Source organism: Papaver somniferum, chromosome 3 (genome assembly GCF_003573695.1).
Source record: "Papaver somniferum cultivar HN1 chromosome 3, ASM357369v1, whole genome shotgun sequence".
Lineage (NCBI taxonomy): Eukaryota > Viridiplantae > Streptophyta > Magnoliopsida > Ranunculales > Papaveraceae > Papaver > Papaver somniferum.
This window is the reverse complement of record NC_039360.1, coordinates 128,018,545-128,035,942: the sequence shown is the minus strand read 5'-3', so window position 1 is coordinate 128,035,942 and position 17,398 is coordinate 128,018,545. Positions and strand designations below refer to the sequence as shown.

At 37.5% G+C, this 17,398-nt stretch overlaps 1 long non-coding RNA gene and 1 pseudogene across 1 annotated transcript; one reads left to right on the top strand and one right to left on the bottom strand.

Moving 5' to 3' along the window:
* The first annotated feature begins 7,066 nt into the window (after nucleotides 1-7,066).
* LOC113359970 lies at nucleotides 7,067-17,135 on the top strand (annotated as a pseudogene).
* Nucleotides 9,801-11,268, bottom strand: LOC113361616. The gene is made up of 2 exons (XR_003365229.1): nucleotides 11,172-11,268; nucleotides 9,801-10,274 (listed from the first exon to the last, which is right to left on the bottom strand). It is a non-coding gene; the product is annotated as an uncharacterized LOC113361616 (long non-coding RNA).
* Nucleotides 17,136-17,398: the final 263 nt, after the last annotated feature.

The following is a 17,398-nucleotide window of genomic DNA, read 5'->3' as shown; positions in this document are numbered from 1 at the left end:
AAGAATATACAGTCATTTTCGTACAATCCAAAACTGGCTTGGATTTGATTTACGCTCTCTTATATTTTTCCTGGACAATGTTCAGTAAACATATCTTCTGAGGTTCATTTCCTTCGCATCGATCATGTAAATGAAGGGGTGGACAAAATAGGTGTGCTTTAATCCACTCCTGAAAAATCTATTTTTTTCGAATTAAAAAAGAAGAACATATCACCAAAGCATTGACTTCAAATTTATTATCATTTGCATTTTAAAGAAAAATTGAACCGAAAAATCCCAATCGTATATAAGATATTGTTCATGAATCCTTGCTCATAAAACAACAAAAACTTATTTGTTATTTGTTCCCGATGCAAATAATGTGTGTCATTCAAAAGATAGAAAACCCTTCAAAATTTTCCAACTAAATTACCTTAGCGACGTAGTTTTTTTTTTCTTTTTTTTTTTTTGATCAATTACCTTAGGGACGTCAACCAAAATATATAGTTTTTAAGTAAGTGCCTTGGATCTTAAATGAATAAAATAACCAGAGCAAAGATAGGGATATGTATAGAGATCCTATGAATTCTTCATGTGAAGAAAGGGAAGATGGATATCGCTTATGGCACCTACTTGGCTGCTTCCATAGGCAGAACACTGTGCACAATACAAAGCCATCAAAACAATTATATTGCCGACACATATGGACCATAATTATTTGACCATACTTTTACGGTATGTTCTTGTTACTTTGTATTCTTTTAATTTCGATCTTAAACTCATTGTAACCTTAAAATCCCATTAATGAAAAGGTTCCTTATTTATCAAAAAAAAACATAAAAAAACAAACAAACAGAAAACAAACAAACAAAAAAAAAAAAAGTAAAAATTCCCTTTCAAGAAAAAAAGAAAAAGTAAAAAACATGTGTAATTCATAATACCCTATTGTTTCTTTAATACTTTTATATCCATGATTTAAGCCGCCGGGTGTAGGTCTAGGAACATGCTTTTTCAGCGAACGAGTGCATCGTACGCCATATCTAAATTCAATAATTTTCCCTTAAGAACAAGTAGTGCGATGAGCTTGGAATCCTAGACAGCAGCAGTGGAAAAATGCAACTATTATAGTATGCATTTGCCATATTAGTACCGGTTAAATATAAAAGTTACTCAAGGACGGCATAAGCTAGGACTCGTTACATTAGAAGAATCCACTGTTTGAAGTAATTTTGTTAGCAATTAACTGGAGTCCAACCCGTTGTGCCTAGATAAAGAAATGCAAGTGGGTAATCTTTTTCTGGAATCAGAGAAAGCATTCTGATGGCTGCATTTTTGTCATAATAACAATTTATAAAGTAACGGAAAACATATCTAAAAATTCCTGATTTTCAAAAAGCACAAAAATTTCATATCTTCATATTCATATATAGATATAGTCTATAGCTATACTCTAATTACAACATATCTACTTGATTTTCTAAGAATCATGGCATTGTCATTGGAGCACCTTCACCGTAATCCTTTCTATCTGATTACTCTTTCTTCACTCCTTGTTCTTTCACTCTTCCATCCAACTGCTGCTAATCCGGCCGCAAAGGTACATAATGGAGAGAACCAACCCGTTCATGTTTAAATGCTTAATCGGGCATATGTTTATCTGTAGCATAAATACTTGAAACTGTTTATTTACTAGTTTTTTCTTTTTTAAATTCGTGACACAGTCGTACATTGTGTATATGGGAAAAAGTACCAAGGAATAAGGAGATATTGAAGCTGCAAAACTATCTCATCTGACACTGTAATGTGGAACAAGGTAAAAGAAAGCAATACTAGATTGCTATAAGCAAGAAGAGAAGAGAATTCAAGCAAGAAGAGGAAGATAAGTTTTGTATTTAATAATTTGATTGAGTAATAGATAGCTCTTACAAGACTTAATCTAGCCTTTATATAGGCTTGAAGAATAACTAAACTAGGAAACAGAAAACTAAAAGGAAATCTAAAAGAATCCTAAAAATAAGAAAGACTGAAACTAGGAAACCATGGAAGCCAAACCTCTAAGCGGAATCTTCTGGAATTGTAGTATGCCCTGCATCAGTCCCCCCTTCTAGAGTAAAGCTCGTCCTCGAGTTGTCCAAACAAACCAGAAGTTCATTGTCACCATGAAACGTAAAAATCTCTTGAACATTAAATGTGTTGGAGATATTCCAATCATTTGGTAGATCAATAACATAAGCATTATCATTGATCTTCTTTAAAACCTTGAAAGGACCATATTTCTTCATCTTGGTTTTGTTATAAGTACCCACTGGAAATCTCTCTTTTTTTAGATGTATCATCACGAGCTCCCCTTCCTTGAAGGTTTTAAACCTCTTGTGTTTATCAGCATCCTCTTTATATTTAGAATTGGACTTCTCCAGTTTAGATTTTACTTCATTATGTAATTCAGTTGCTTTGTCTACAAAAGAGTCGGCTGCAGTGTTTGTACTCTGTGTGGTGGGTAAGGCTACCAAATCAAGAGTATGATTAGGTACTTTAGAGTACACAATCTCAAATGGAGTTTTCCCAGTAGAACGATTCACAGAAGTGTTGAAAGCGAATTCCATATGTGGAAATAACACATCCCACTGCTTACTATTATCCAGGCACTTAGCTCTAATCAAATTCCCAAGTGATCTATTAACAACCTCAGTCTGTCCATCAGTTTGCGGATGTGAAGTTGTGCTGAATTGTAAAACTGTGCCTAAGCGCATCCATAAACTTTTCCAGAAATAACTCAAAAATTTTGTATCTCTGTCAGAAGTGATAGACTTTTGAACCCCATGCAATCTTACTACTTCTTTAAAGAACAAAGAAGCAACATTAGAAGCGTCAGTTGATTTCTTACAAGCTACAAAGTGAGCCATTTTAGAGTAACGGTCAACTACGACCATAACATAATCATTACCTCTAGCAGTACGAGGTAAACCAAGTATAAGATCCATACTTATATCAACCCAAGGTGCATCAGGAACTGGTAAAGGAGTATACAACCCGGTATTTTGAATTGTACCCTTTGCTCTCTGACAGACCATGCATTTTTGTACGAACTTTTGTACATCACGTTTCAAAGATGGCCAGAAATATCTTTCTTCAATCAGGGCAATGGTTTTATCTTTCCCAAAATGACCACCAAGACCACTGCCATGTAATTCTCGCATAAGATGTAAACGTAAAGACCCTTGAGGAATACATAATCGATTCCCTTTAAAAAGAAAACCTTCTTGTATAAGAAAATCATCAACCCCATGAGTTTGAGAACTGCATTGATCCCATAGTTTTCCAAAATCTTCATCTTCTGGATAAATGTCTTTGATATAGTCAAATGCATAACTCTCATTACGAATTGTTGTTAATAGATGACTTCTTCTACTTAAGGCATCAGCAACTTGATTCAATTTGCCACTTTTATGTCTCACGGAGAAAGTGTATTTGTTGATTGTGGAAAGCCATCGATCATGCATTCTGTTAACTTTAGCAGAAGTATTCAAAAACTTCAAAGCATGGTTGTTAGTGTTGACAACAAATTCCCTATGTATAAGATAAGTATGCCACTGCTTAAGAGATTGAACAAGAGCCAATAACTCTAATTCATATGTAGACCATTTCTTTTGTGCATCTCAATTCTTCTCACTGTAATATGCAATTGGATGACCCTCCTGTGATAATACTGCACCAATACCAACAACAGATGCATCACAATCTATTTCAAAAGGCTTGTTGAAATTCGGAAGTGCAAGAATTGGTGTCGTACAAAGCTTTTCTTTAAGAAGATTAAATATTTTATCCATTGCTTCCGTCCACTCAAACTTCTCCTTCTTGAGACAGTCAGTCAAAGGTGCAGAAATAGAGCTAAAGTTCTTCACAAATCTTCGATAGAAAGAAGCCAAACCATGAAAACTACGAACATCACGAATATAAGTAGGAACTGGCCAATCTTAAATTGATTGAACTTTAGAAGGATCGACATGAATACCATCAGTAGAAATCACATATCCCAAAAATGTTACTGAAGAAGCCATGAAGGTACACTTCTTCAAATTAACATATAAAGAGTTGTCAGCAAGAACTTGAAACACTTGTGAAAGAGCGACTAAAAATTAGTATGTCATCAAAATAGACAATAACAAATTTACTGAGAAAGGGTTGGAGAACCTGATTCATAAGTCGCATAAAAGTACTAGGTGCATTAGATAACCCAAATGGCATGACCAGCCATTCATATAAACCTTCACGTGTCTTGAATGCTGTTTTCCACTCACCTCCACCTCGAATGCGTATTTGGTGGTAACCACTGCGTAAATCCAACTTAGTAAAAATAATAGAGCCCGACAGTAAATCAATCATATCATCAATACGTGGGATCAGAAATCTATAAGGAATGGTGATGCGATTTAATGCTCTGCAATCGATACACATCCTCCATCCATTGTCTTTTTTACTAACCAAGAAGGTAGGACTGGCACAAGGACTGTTGCTAGGTTGTATCAAACCCTTTGTAAGCAAATCATTTACCTGTCCCTGTAATATCTCATGCTCAGCAGGACTCAAGCGATAGTGTGCCTGGTTTGGTAAAGAGGCTCCAGGAATAAAATCGATGCAGTGTTGAATATTCCGTAAAGGAGGTAATGCAGTTGGTAGTTCATCTGGAAATAAAACATTATATTGAAATAATAAGGGCTTCACCTTTGCAGGAAACTCAATCATAGGCTTAGAATCTTCATGGGAATGTAAAGAATGTTGTGGGTGCAAAGAACGAATAACAGTGGCTACGACAGCATCAGTCTGCGCACAAGAGTTTGAAGTGGAATTGGATGGACGAAGAACCTTGGTTTTCCCATTATGAACAAAAGTGTAAGTATTCTCTAATCCATTGTGAACCGCGTGAAGATCGTATTGCCAAGGTCTGCCAAGAAGAAGATGGGTTGCCGTCATATTAATGACATCACATAGAACTGTGTCTTCATAACCCTCAAAAGAGAATGACACATAACACTGAAGAGTAATCTTCTGTGTGCTAGAGGCATTAACCCATCCTACAGTGTAAGGTTCTGGATGAGAAGTTACTGGTAGTTCAAGCTTCTTAACTACGTGATCAGCAATATAATTATCCACACTGCCACTATCAATTATCATCTTGCAGATTTTACCCCCAATATAACATCTGGATTTAAAATACTGTGTCTCTGAGACTTGCATTGTTGAGTAAGAAATAATGGACGAATCATCCCAACAAACTCATCGTCATCACCAGGTGAGTCTTCATCTTCGAACTCATTAAGCGCACCAGTGACTTCATTAATGAACTGAGGTTCACCAATCAAAGCATTGAATTTCCGACAATCACTAGACGTGTGCCCCGATTGCTGGCATTTATTGCACTTATCTCCACGAAATTTTGCATAAGTATTAGTAGTTCGCTGTTGCGGTGGAAATTGTTGTTGCCTGTTATGAAACCGATTCCCTGTAGTAGGAGGAGTTGGTTGCAGAGAGTGAGACTGCTGACCCGGCTGAAGATCAACTGGATTGGCTAAGATAGGTGTAGCCAGAGGTGGAGTATAAGGCACAATATGGCTAGGTTGTCGATGTGAATGGCTAACATCATCATAAGGAGGCCTGGGAATAGTCAAAACAGTATCTGGAGAAAAGTTTTGAGATGAATTGGTACCCCTGGAATTATTTTGATAACGCCCTTGTCTGGATGGATAAGTCCTAGAAGAACGAAGAAGGATTTTCTATCTTAATAGCTTGCTGCACAGCTTCGACCATAGTAAAAACTGAATGAGTCATACCATTTTGTATTAATCTATTCAGCCCTCAATGAATCTTGCAACTAACTGTTCTTCAGATTCTTTGAGTTGATTTCGTGCCACCAAATTATAAAAATCGACACATATTCTTCAACAGTTGTGCCCCCTGCTGAATGTTTGCAATTTGATGAAAAGTTGCTGCATAAAGTCTCTAGGTAAGAACTTATCCCTGATCAAAGTTTTCATACGTTCCAAGTACGTATTTTCGGTTTGTTAGCGTTTCTACGATCATCACAGATCTTATCCCACCAGGCTGCAGCTCCTCCTTTGAGCTTGTAAGTCACAAGTTTGACCTTAGAATCTTCAGGGACTTCCATAATTCAAAAAAGCTTCTACCTCAAAGAACCAATCAGTTAGTTCTTCAATACGAAAATTTCCAGAGAAGTTGGGAATATCAGCTTTTAGCTTATATTCGGTAAAGAACTGTAAGGGTTGTGACCAGTTTTTAAACGTCGTTCTTCAATCCAATTCTTCTCTAGATCGTTCTCACGTTCATCTTCATCATCACTGTCGAGTGTAGGAGAAACTAGCTTCTTCTTTGAATGACCTATGAACCTTCATACGGTTTCTTAATGTTTAAAGTACGCAATACATCTTTAGGTACTTCATCATTCTGTAAAAACTGAAGTGTATCGTTTTTAGTTTTTCTTCTAAGTCTACAAGCTCAGGCATATCCAAATCTATATTTATGTTTTGCAACCTTGAAAAGTGATTCTGCATTGCTTCAAGCTTGTTATCTCTTAACCCTAATTTTTCCTCCATGGACTTCTCAAGAGTTCAGTAATGTTTTTTGCCAAAATCTCGGTATGAGATTTGATGAGAGCTTCGATTGCTGCTAGAGTAACTGGTTGAGCAGTCATTTTTTTTTTTTTTGTACTTAAAAGGAAAGAAAAGGTGTGCGGAAGCGAAGTAAAGGATCAAGTGATAGGATGAAAACCTAAAACTAAGCGGGTGATACCAACTAATGTGGAACAAGGTAAAAGAAAGCAATACTAGATTGCTATAAGCAAGAAGAGAAGAGAATTCAAGCAAGAAGAAAATAAGTTTTGTGTTTAATAATTTGATTGAGTAATAGATAGCTCTTACAAGACTTAATCTAGCCTTTATATAGGCTTGAAGAATAACTAAACTAGGAAACAGAAAACTAAAAGGAAATCTAAAAGAATCCTAAAAATAAGAAAGACTGAAACTAGGAAACCATGGAAGCCAAACCTCTAAGCGGAATCTTCTGGAATTGTAGTATGCCCTGCATCGCACTGTTATCCTCAGTCATTCCAAGGTTAGTACTACTTGCACACTGAATTTCATCCAGTGTTCCGCACAAAAAAGAAGTCTTTATGCCAATCGACCACAAGGCTTAACATGCATGTATTGGTGCCATGTGCTTAACGATGGTTATTTGTTGCATAATTGATATTGCAGTGAAGCGAGCGAAAGATTGTTTCTCAAACACGTATACCATCATTCGTTTAAAGGGTTCTCAGCTATGCTTACTGAAGAAGAAGCTTCATTACTATCTGGTAACTAAAAAGCACAATTGCATTCTTATTGAAAAAAAATACGTAGTTTTCTTAATTTGCTACAAATATCTCTCAATGCAGAGAGCAATGAGATCTTGACCATTTTCCCTGATACGAAGCTAGAGCTTCATACAACACGTTCATGGGATTTCCTGGCGGAAAGTACCTCAGGCATGGCGCGAATTCAGCGCCTATATCCAAATGGTTCCAGCGAGGTCATTATTGGAGTCATAGACACAGGTTCTCCTCTTGATTTCTCTTTTCTAGTTTATGCTTTTCGTTTTTCATTGAAAATTCTGATTCTTCTAGCTTATTCTTTCGAATCATTAGGAATTTGGCCGGAATCCCCGAGTTTTAATGATGATGGCTTCAGCGAGATCCCGTCAGGATGGAAAGGAACTTAAATGGAAGGCAGTGATTTTAACAAGTCTGACTGTAACAGGTAGCAATACGCCTCAAACTTTTTAAATTTGTATGTTGCGCAAAATGCATTGACACCAAAAACTATTGCAGGAAATTGATAGGTGCAAGATACTACGACCTTAATTCAAGCAGCAGCGATACAAGTAAATCAAAACCAACGGTTTCACCGAGGAATAGTCAAGGTCACGGGACTCACGTGGCATCGACCGCTCTTGGTAATCTAATACCCAATGCTAACTTACAAGGGAGCCTCGCAAGAGGATTAGCTAGGGGTGGTTTTCCTTCCAGCAGAATTGCAAGCTACAAAGTTTGTTCAACGGGTACCGACTGTTCTGGTTCAGTCATTTTGAAAGCTTTTGATGAAAGCAATTGAAGATGGAGTACATATAATATCAGCTTCAATAGGAACGGTTTCGCATGCGGAGTTTTTAGAAGATCCAATTGCCTTAGGTTCTTTGCATGTTGTTCAGGCTGGGATTATGGTAACGGAAAATGGGTCATTTGTCCAAAAAATTTTAAAACATGGTTCTAATGGACGAGTAAAAATTATTATGGATGAAATGAACACAAAAAAAATAGCAGGATGAAACTGGATTCATCCTGGCTTAAACTTAAAAAGTAGCGAGGATGAAACTGGATGCATCTTGATGTAAATTATATCTTTGTCTATTTAAACAGTATCAAAATCTAGATGTCTTTTTCATCCAGAAATTTTTGATTTTAGTCTTTTTAACAAATTTTGTATTATGATAATTGCTGCGGCAGGGAATGCTGGGCCGAATCCATACACTGTAGCTAATACCGCGCCCTAGATTATGACTATTGCAGCATCTACGACTGATAGGGACTTTGGTTCTAGCATAGTCCTTGGTAATAAGAAAGTCATCCAAGTAAGCGTGATCTCATAATTCGGTATTGTCGATACCATTTCCCTGCAGTATACTCTGTTAACTAAACTATAACTTTATTGTCTTGTACATAGGGTTTTGGCATAAACCTTTCTGCCGTTAATCGTTGCGAAGAGTTTCCGCTTGTGTTTGGGAGGGATGTTGCTATCAACTCCAGCTCCGTTGCAGCTGCAAGGTACATTTCTCATATTTTGATATCCGTTGAAAAGTAATAAATTCTGGTTTCCGATTTCCTTCTTTTTTTTTTTTTTTTTTTTTTTTTTTTTTTTTTTTTTTTGTTATTTATGTTCCTGGGGACGTATAGCAACTGCGCTACAGGATCATTAGACGAAAATAAGGTGGAAGGAAAGATAATACTGTGCATTGAAGATAAGATTTCCCGAACGTAACATGAGCAGAGAAAGCAGTAACCGCGGCAACTGCACAAGCGCAGGGAATAATCTTGGTTGACAAGGTAACTTTAGTGGTGCACATACCCTATCCTGCACGCCAGTTTTTTAACCGTATCCTACCCTATCCACTATTTGGCGGATAGAGTGGCGGGTGAAGATTTTCTTAACCGCCAATAAACGGGTAGGGTGGCGGGTAAAGCTCAAAATTATCCTACCTACTGGTCTTCGAGCAATTCCTACTAGGGATGCACATACCCTACCCATACCCGCCAACCCTACCCTGCCCGCCATTTTTGTAACCGTATCCTACCCGCCAAATAGGATGACAGGTAAAGATTTTCTTAACCGCCAATAAACGGATAGGGTGGCAGGTATAGGCCATATCCTACCCGTTGTGCAGCATATCCTACCCACCCTACCCGTTATGCAGCCCTAGGTAACTTATCGTTCTTTCCCATTAGACAGCGGCGAATTCTCGTTTTCACAAGTTGATAGCACTGCTGCAGCTCAAATACTTGAATATATCAACTCCACCAAGTAAGCAACCGCGATAAGCACACAATTACTACTTGGTATATAACTTAAATTTGTCCCGTTAAAATGAACTAAATAATTAATTGGGCCGACCAATCGGAGGACCCGTAGGAGAGAGTCCCTTTTATGGCCACTTTTTTTTTTTTTTTTTTTTTGTCTATATGGCCACTTTTTTGTCTATGGTAGAATAACGAAAAATTTCAATTTCACAAAAAATTTGATTTTCGGTGTCGAAATTTTTGGATTTTTGGTTACTTTTTCATTGGACGGAAACATCCCTCATTATGCAAATGAAAAGACCATTATATCCCATCTCACCCAGTCGTTCGACATTATATTCGGCACCACCGTAACAGTTACTATTTACTATGCAAATGAAAAGACCATTATATCCCTCCATACACAGTTACTCACCGTCACCATTTACTATCAATATTTATCATCACCGACACAGACACCGCCACCACCTTCGCTACTGCTACCACCGCCACACAACAGCACCACCATCACCCCAACCACAACACCACCTCCACTTCACCTCGCCAAAACGCCACTTATACCAACACCTCCGCCATGTTCTTCACCTACCACCACCATAATGGCACCAACAGTGCCGCCTCTATCACCAGCACGGCAAAACCACCTCCGCCACCATCATTACCAGCGGCACACCTACATCACAGTAATATTGCAAAAATTTTCAGTTCCCTGTTCTCCAACAAACCACCATAACCGTAACCAACAAAAAAAAACATTTTAAAAACCATTTTCTATATCACATCGCCGCCGCCGCTCCTTCAATTCCATCAATAGCACCACCTCCACTTTCATCAACAGCACCACCAGCAACACTTTCACCACCAATAAAAAGACCTCCTCCTCTATATCTATCACATAACCTCTTTTTTCATCAGCTCAGCCACCGTCACCGGCAGCAACACCACCGTCACCGCCATAACCTCTTTTAACTATATTATTTCTTCTATCTTTGATGCAAATGATAACAATACTAACACTAGAGATTAATTAAAAAATCAATCAGAAAATAAGAACATAAGATGCACCACCGCCATAATCCCCACCACAACCCACTACCGTAACCAGGAAAAACATCAGCACCACCTTAACTCTTTAAATTGAATATTGTTTGACCCTCCCTTCAACTGATTCTACTTCAATCAATCATACCCAAACTAACAAGAAATATTATAATCAATCTAATCAAAATCTCCACCACCACTGCCACACCAGCAACACCATTAGCAGAACTGTATTCCGAGTTTGGGTTTTTTCCCATGGCTGAAGCTATTTTTCTTTTAATAAATTTAACCTTCTAATTAAAAAAAAAAGGAAAAAATTGTTCAACAATTTTATTCGATTACATTATACAAACACAATTGCAGTTTAAAGTTCATCAAATTATCCATTGAATCGTTTTAATTTTAAGAAATTGATCAAACAAAGATAAAGAAAAAATACAAAAGAAATGAAGAACGAAGCACATAAGATCCAATTTATTCATGGAGTTTTCAATTACTCATTTAAATCTGAAAAATGTAACAGTGGTACCTTTAGTTTAGGAAAGAGACGAGGAGGAAGAAAGGCGGACTGCGGACAAGAACATCAAGGATTAGGTTTACTTCATTTTTCATAAACGGAAACTACTGTACTACCCTTAGCTTAGCTATGTACACGCGTCACCCACGCATCTGCTTTTTATGACTCGTGGAAACAAAACTGAAGTAGTACATCAAAATTGATAGTTGATATCTCATATTATACACGCTCGAAGGGTACCCAACTACCCATACATAAATCAACCCGACCCCGTTGAATCCATCTGTGCGTGCACAACTTCAACCCGTTCGACGGCTGTTGCGGCCACCACAACAATGTTGAGCCATTATGACACGAGCTATCTGCTAGAACACCATCTATAACTCAATATTACGCTGAGCCTTCATCACCGTGGTTTGTTTGGTATGAAAATTTCTTTCCATAACGGTGTTTGATTTTTTCCGATCGGCCCTCCCCACCATGATAACGGTGTTCTAGTCATTTCTTCTCCGACTCTTTTTGGTCTACAGAAATCCAACTACGATTATCTTTCCATCGGTGGATGTACTTAAGTTTACACCTGCACCTGCAATCCCCGATTTTTCGGCTCTAGGCCCTGGAAATTTAACAGAAGGCATTCTCAAGGTATTAATTCCTAATAGCTTAAGGAAAATCGTGAATCATTGAATGAGTGTCATAATTTAGTGTTCTAACCATACTCATCGATTTTGTGTTAATATCAGCCGGACTTGACAGCTCCAGGTGTTAACATATTGGCCTGAGTTCCACCAAGTGATGGCAACGGAGGCTTTACCATGGGCAAACCAACAGACCTTGCTATTCAAACCGGTACGTCTATGGCTTGTCCTCATGTTTCAGGTGCGGCTGCATGCATGATTTCGCTACGCCCAAAATGGACCCCTTCAATGCTCAGATCAGCTCTAATGGACAACCGGTATGTATTTTTTATTTTTATGGGTTATTTCATTTTGACTATAATCATGTGAACATACATATATAGATTATATTATTAAGTCTTTTGCAATTTATGCAGCAACAATAACCAATAACGTTGGCAAGCCGATAACGAACGAATCAGAGGCTTTTTCAAGTCCACATGAAATGGGTGCAGGATGTTGGTTAAACTTCAACATTAAGCCTAAGATAATTTCTAACAAGTTGGTTAGGATAAGAAAAGGCAATTTATGTAATCCTAAGGGAATTAGAAGTCATCTAGTTCTAAGAAAAGGAAAGACATGTAATAAGGTAATAGGACTAGGAAAAGGAATTCATAGTTCTATATATATATGATCACCAAAGTTGTGGTTGATCATATGAGCAAGATTAGAGCTTGTGTTTAGTTTTGAGAGATTTTCTAAACATCAATAAAGAGAGTTGTCTTTATATAAGCTAAGTTTCATCTTGCAGTTGCCATTAATTGGTATCAGAGCTTGTTTCTGAGCCATGGAAAACGAAACCACCATTGTGGGTGTAAAACAGTTCACGCCACCATCAATACAAGTTCCAATCCTCAACGCCACAAACTACACAGTATGGGCCATGAGAATGAAGGTACTGATGAAAATATACAAAGTTTGGGAAACAATTGATCCTGGTACATTGGACCCAGACAAAAACAATGTTGCCATTGGATTACTCTTTCAAGCAATACCAGAATGTCTTGTTCTACAAGTTGGTGAACAGGAAACTTCAAAGAAAATTTGGGATGCAATAAAGGCACGTAATCTCGGAGCTGATCGAGTTAAAGAAGCCCGTCTGCAAACCTTAATGTCTGAATTTGAAAGAATGAAGATGAAAGACACTGATACTATTGATAGCTTTGCAGGAAAGCTATCAAAGATAGCCTCAAAAGCTACGTCACTTGGACAATCCATTGATGAAGATAAACTGGTAAAGAAGTTTCTCAATAGTTTACCAAGATCCAAGTATATTCATATCATAGCTTCTCTCGAACAAGTCTTAGATTTAAAGAAGACTAGCTATGAAGATATAATTGGAAGATTGAAAGCATATGAAGAGAGAATTCTTGGTGAAGAAAACAATGGAGAAACTCAAAGAAAACTCTTGTACACAAACTCTTACCAACAAAACTCTGCGACAAGAGGAAGAGGTCGTGGAAGAGGTGGTAGAGTAAACAGAGGCCGAGGAAGGGGAGGAAGGTTTAACTCACAAGATAGAACAACAAGTCAGAATGATCAAAACCAAGGGAAAGAAAAGAATGATAGATCAAACATTATTTGTTACAGATGTGATAAACCAGGACACTTCTCCTCTGTATGCCCTGAAAGAATACAAAAGATGGAAGAAACAAACAAGAATGAAACAAGGGAAGCAGATACAGCTCTTTTCATGCACGAAGTTGTCTTCTTAAACGAAGGGAAACTAATACCAAAGAACTACAAATCAAAGGATGGAGAAGAAGGAATCTGGTATTTAGATAATGGAGCCATCAATCACATGACTGGTAAGAGACACTACTTTTCTGAACTCAATGAGAAAATCAAAGGACAAGTGAAGTTTGGGGATGGATCTTCTGTAGAAATTGAAGGGAAAGGATCAATTCTATTTCAGAGCAAGACTAGAGAACAGAATCTTGTCACAAACATCTACTTCATCCCAAACTTACAAAGCAACATTCTAAGTTTAGGACAAGCTACAGAAGTTGGATGTGATGTTAGAATGCGACAAGATTATCTAACAGTTCATGACCCAAGTGGAAGACTTTTAGTTAGAGTCTCAAGCTCACAGAATAGACTCTACAAGATAAGTCTCATGATTGGAAGGCCATTGTGTCTGAATATGAGACTGGAAGATCAGACATGGAAGTGGAACGCAAGGTTAGGACACATAAGTTTCAGAACCTTAAAAACTATGTCTCAGAACAAGATGGTTCGAGGGCTACCACAACAAAACGGAGTGGTGGAGAGGATAAACAGGACTCTAATGGAGATGAAAAGAAGTTCTTTAAAGGCTATGCAGGTACCTAATTATCTATGGGGAGAAGTTGTACGACACTCCACATACCTAATAAACAGGATACCTACGAAAGCTCTGAAAGACATGACTCCATATGAAAGTTTGCGAAAGAGAAAACCAAACATAGATCATTTAAGAGTGTTTGGTTGCAAAGCATACGAAAAATTTGATTCTGCAACTCTTAAGAAACTGGATGATCGATCTCAGACTCTTGTGCATCTAGGAATTGAGCCTGGATCCAAAGCTTACAGATTATTCAATCCAACAACGAAAAGAGTAATAGTGAGTCGAGATGTGGTATTCGATGAAAAAGCAAACTGGAACTGGAAAGAAACTAATGATGGACCAAGTAGGGATCCAGGAATGTTTCACATGAGATGGGGTCAAGTAATTGATGAAGGCAAAGGACCCATAATCATCAATACCAATGGAAACAATGATGTTAATCAAGAAGAAGAAGAGAATAATGAAAACACTGAGAATAACGAAGAAGTAGAAGAAGAAGAAGAAGAAGAAGAGGAGATCGATGAAATAACTCAACCCATTCCACTGCGAAAATCAACAAGACAGATACAAAAGCCACAGTATCTGGAGGATTATGTTCTTCAAGCTGCAGAAGAATGTGAGATTATGCTACTTTCTGTTAATGATGAACCAAGGAATTTTCAGGAAGCAAAGGTCTCGACTAAATGAACACAAGCATGTAGAGAAGAAATTATTTCAATCAACAGAAACAAGACTTGGTTTCTAGTTGATAAGCCAGGTGGGGTAAAAGTGATTGGTCTCAAGTGGATCTTCAAGGTTAAAAGAAATGCTGATGGAACTATTAACAAATATAAGGCAAGACTTGTAGCTAAGGGATACGTTCAAGAATCAGGCATAGACTTTGATGAAGTTTTCGCACCAGTTGCTAGACTACAGACAATTCGTCTCTTAATAGCATAAGCAGCATCAAACTCATGGGAAATTCATTACTTAGACGTTAAGACAGCATTGTTACATGGTGAATTGCGAGAAGATGTGTATGTTGAACAACCAGAAGGTTTTGAAGTAAAAGGACAAGAGCATAAGGTTTATAAGTTATCAAAAGATATATATGGTCTAAGACAAGCTCCTCGAGCCTGGAATACAAAGTTAGATCAAATCTTAAGAGAAATCAGATTTGTTAAGTGCTCTAAAGAAACATCAATATACAGAAGAGAAGAAAAGGGAACGCTTCTTGTGATTGCAGTTTATGTAGATGATCTATTTTTGACTGGCAACTCCCTTAAGGTGATCAATGAGTTCAAGAGAGAAATGTCATCAAAGTTTGAGATGTCAGACCTCGGAAAACTCACTTATTACCTTGGCATAGAAGTCCATCAAGTAGTAGATGGGATTCAGATTAAACAATGAGCTTATGCAAGGAGAATTATGAAAGAAGCAAGACTTGAAACTTGTAATCAAACTAAGATACCAATGGAGTTTGGACTTAAAGTTTCAAAGGCACAAGAAGAAGCTGAGATTGATCCAACGAGTTATAGAAGAAATTTTGGATGCCTTAGATACTTGTTACACACAAGACCAGACTTGTCTTTCTCTGTGGGAGTAGCAAGCCGTTATATACAGAGTCCACGCAAGTCTCATGGTGATGTAATAAGCAGATCTTGAGATATCTAAGAGGAACAATCAGCTATGGATTGAAATATAGTCGAGGAGGATCAAAAGGAATTGTTGGGTATAGTGACAGCAGTCATAATATTGACCAAGATGATGGAAAAGGTACAACTGGTCATATATTTTATCTAGGTGAAGCACCTATTACATGGTGTTCACAGAAGCAAGACACTGTAGCCTTCTCATCCTGTGAAGCTGAGTTTATGGCCGCAACAGAAGCAGCTAAACAATCAATATGGCTTCAAGAACCGTTGGGTGAAATCAAAGGAAGAGAACCTGAAAAAGTTCTCATCAAGATTGATAATAAGTCTGCAATTACACTCACTAAAAATCCAGTGTTTCATGGGAAGACGAAACACATTCACAAAAGGTATCATTTCATACGAGAATGCATCGAGAAGGAGGTCATTAACGTAGAACACATACCTGGAACTGAGCAGAAGGCAGATATATTGACAAAGGCATTAGCTCGGATCAAGATTGAAGAAATGAGACAACTGATTGGAGTACAAGATATGTCACGGGTAAGGTTGAAGCTTAACGGGGAGAATGTTGGTTAAACTTCAACATTAAGCCTAAGATAATCTCTAACAAGTTTGTTAGGATAAGAAAAGGCAATTGATGTAATCCTAAGGGAATTAGAAGTCATCTAGTTCTAAGAAAAGGAAAGACATGTAATAAGGTAATAGGACTAGGAAAAGGAATTCATAGTTCTATATATATATGATCACCAAAGTTGTGGTTGATCATATGAGCAAGATTAGAGCTTGTGTTTAGTTTTGAGAGATTTTCTAAACATCAATAAAGAGAGTTGTCTTTATATAAGCTAAGTTTCATCTTGCAGTTGCCATTACAGGAGAAGTAAGTCCAAGTAGAACTCTTCATCCAGGATTAGTTTACAAGACCGATAAGACAGATTATCTTAACTTCCTTTGTTACTTTGGATATAACACCACAATTTTGCGTTCAATGGTCGATGGCAAATTCACTTGTCCAACCAATTCCTCAGAAGATCTCATCTCCGATATCAACTATTCTTCTATCTCTATTAGCAAGCTTCATGGTGCTCGGACAATAACACGGACAGTAACAAATGTTGGCCATCAAAATTCAACTTACAATGTGAAAATAGATTCTCCTGGTGATTTGGTAGTTCACATTTCACCAGAGACGCTTGTATTTTCCCCTGAACATAGAAAAGCTTCTTTCGATGTTTCTTTTGATGGAAAAGGTGCAACAACAAAAGGGTACAAATTTGGTTCGGTGACTTAGTCAGATGGGAAGCATTTGGTTAGATTTCTATTTGCTGTGCATGTCATGTAGGCAGGGATTAGTACTCCTGCAGTACAATGTCTGACACCACGAAAGAACATTGTGAACGGGTGTGCGAGTGGGTTCTCATGATACTGGCTCATTAGAGAGCTGCTGCTTCTATTATTTCTTTTCGTCTGGATTTTTTTAGAGTATTGTAATTTTATATTCTTCGTTTCTAGAAAAAAATTACTATCACTTTTTTAATTTGAGGAAAAAAACATACCAAGGGAGTAATTTTTTTGTCGGTTTTTTTTTTTTTTTTGCAGAAAAGG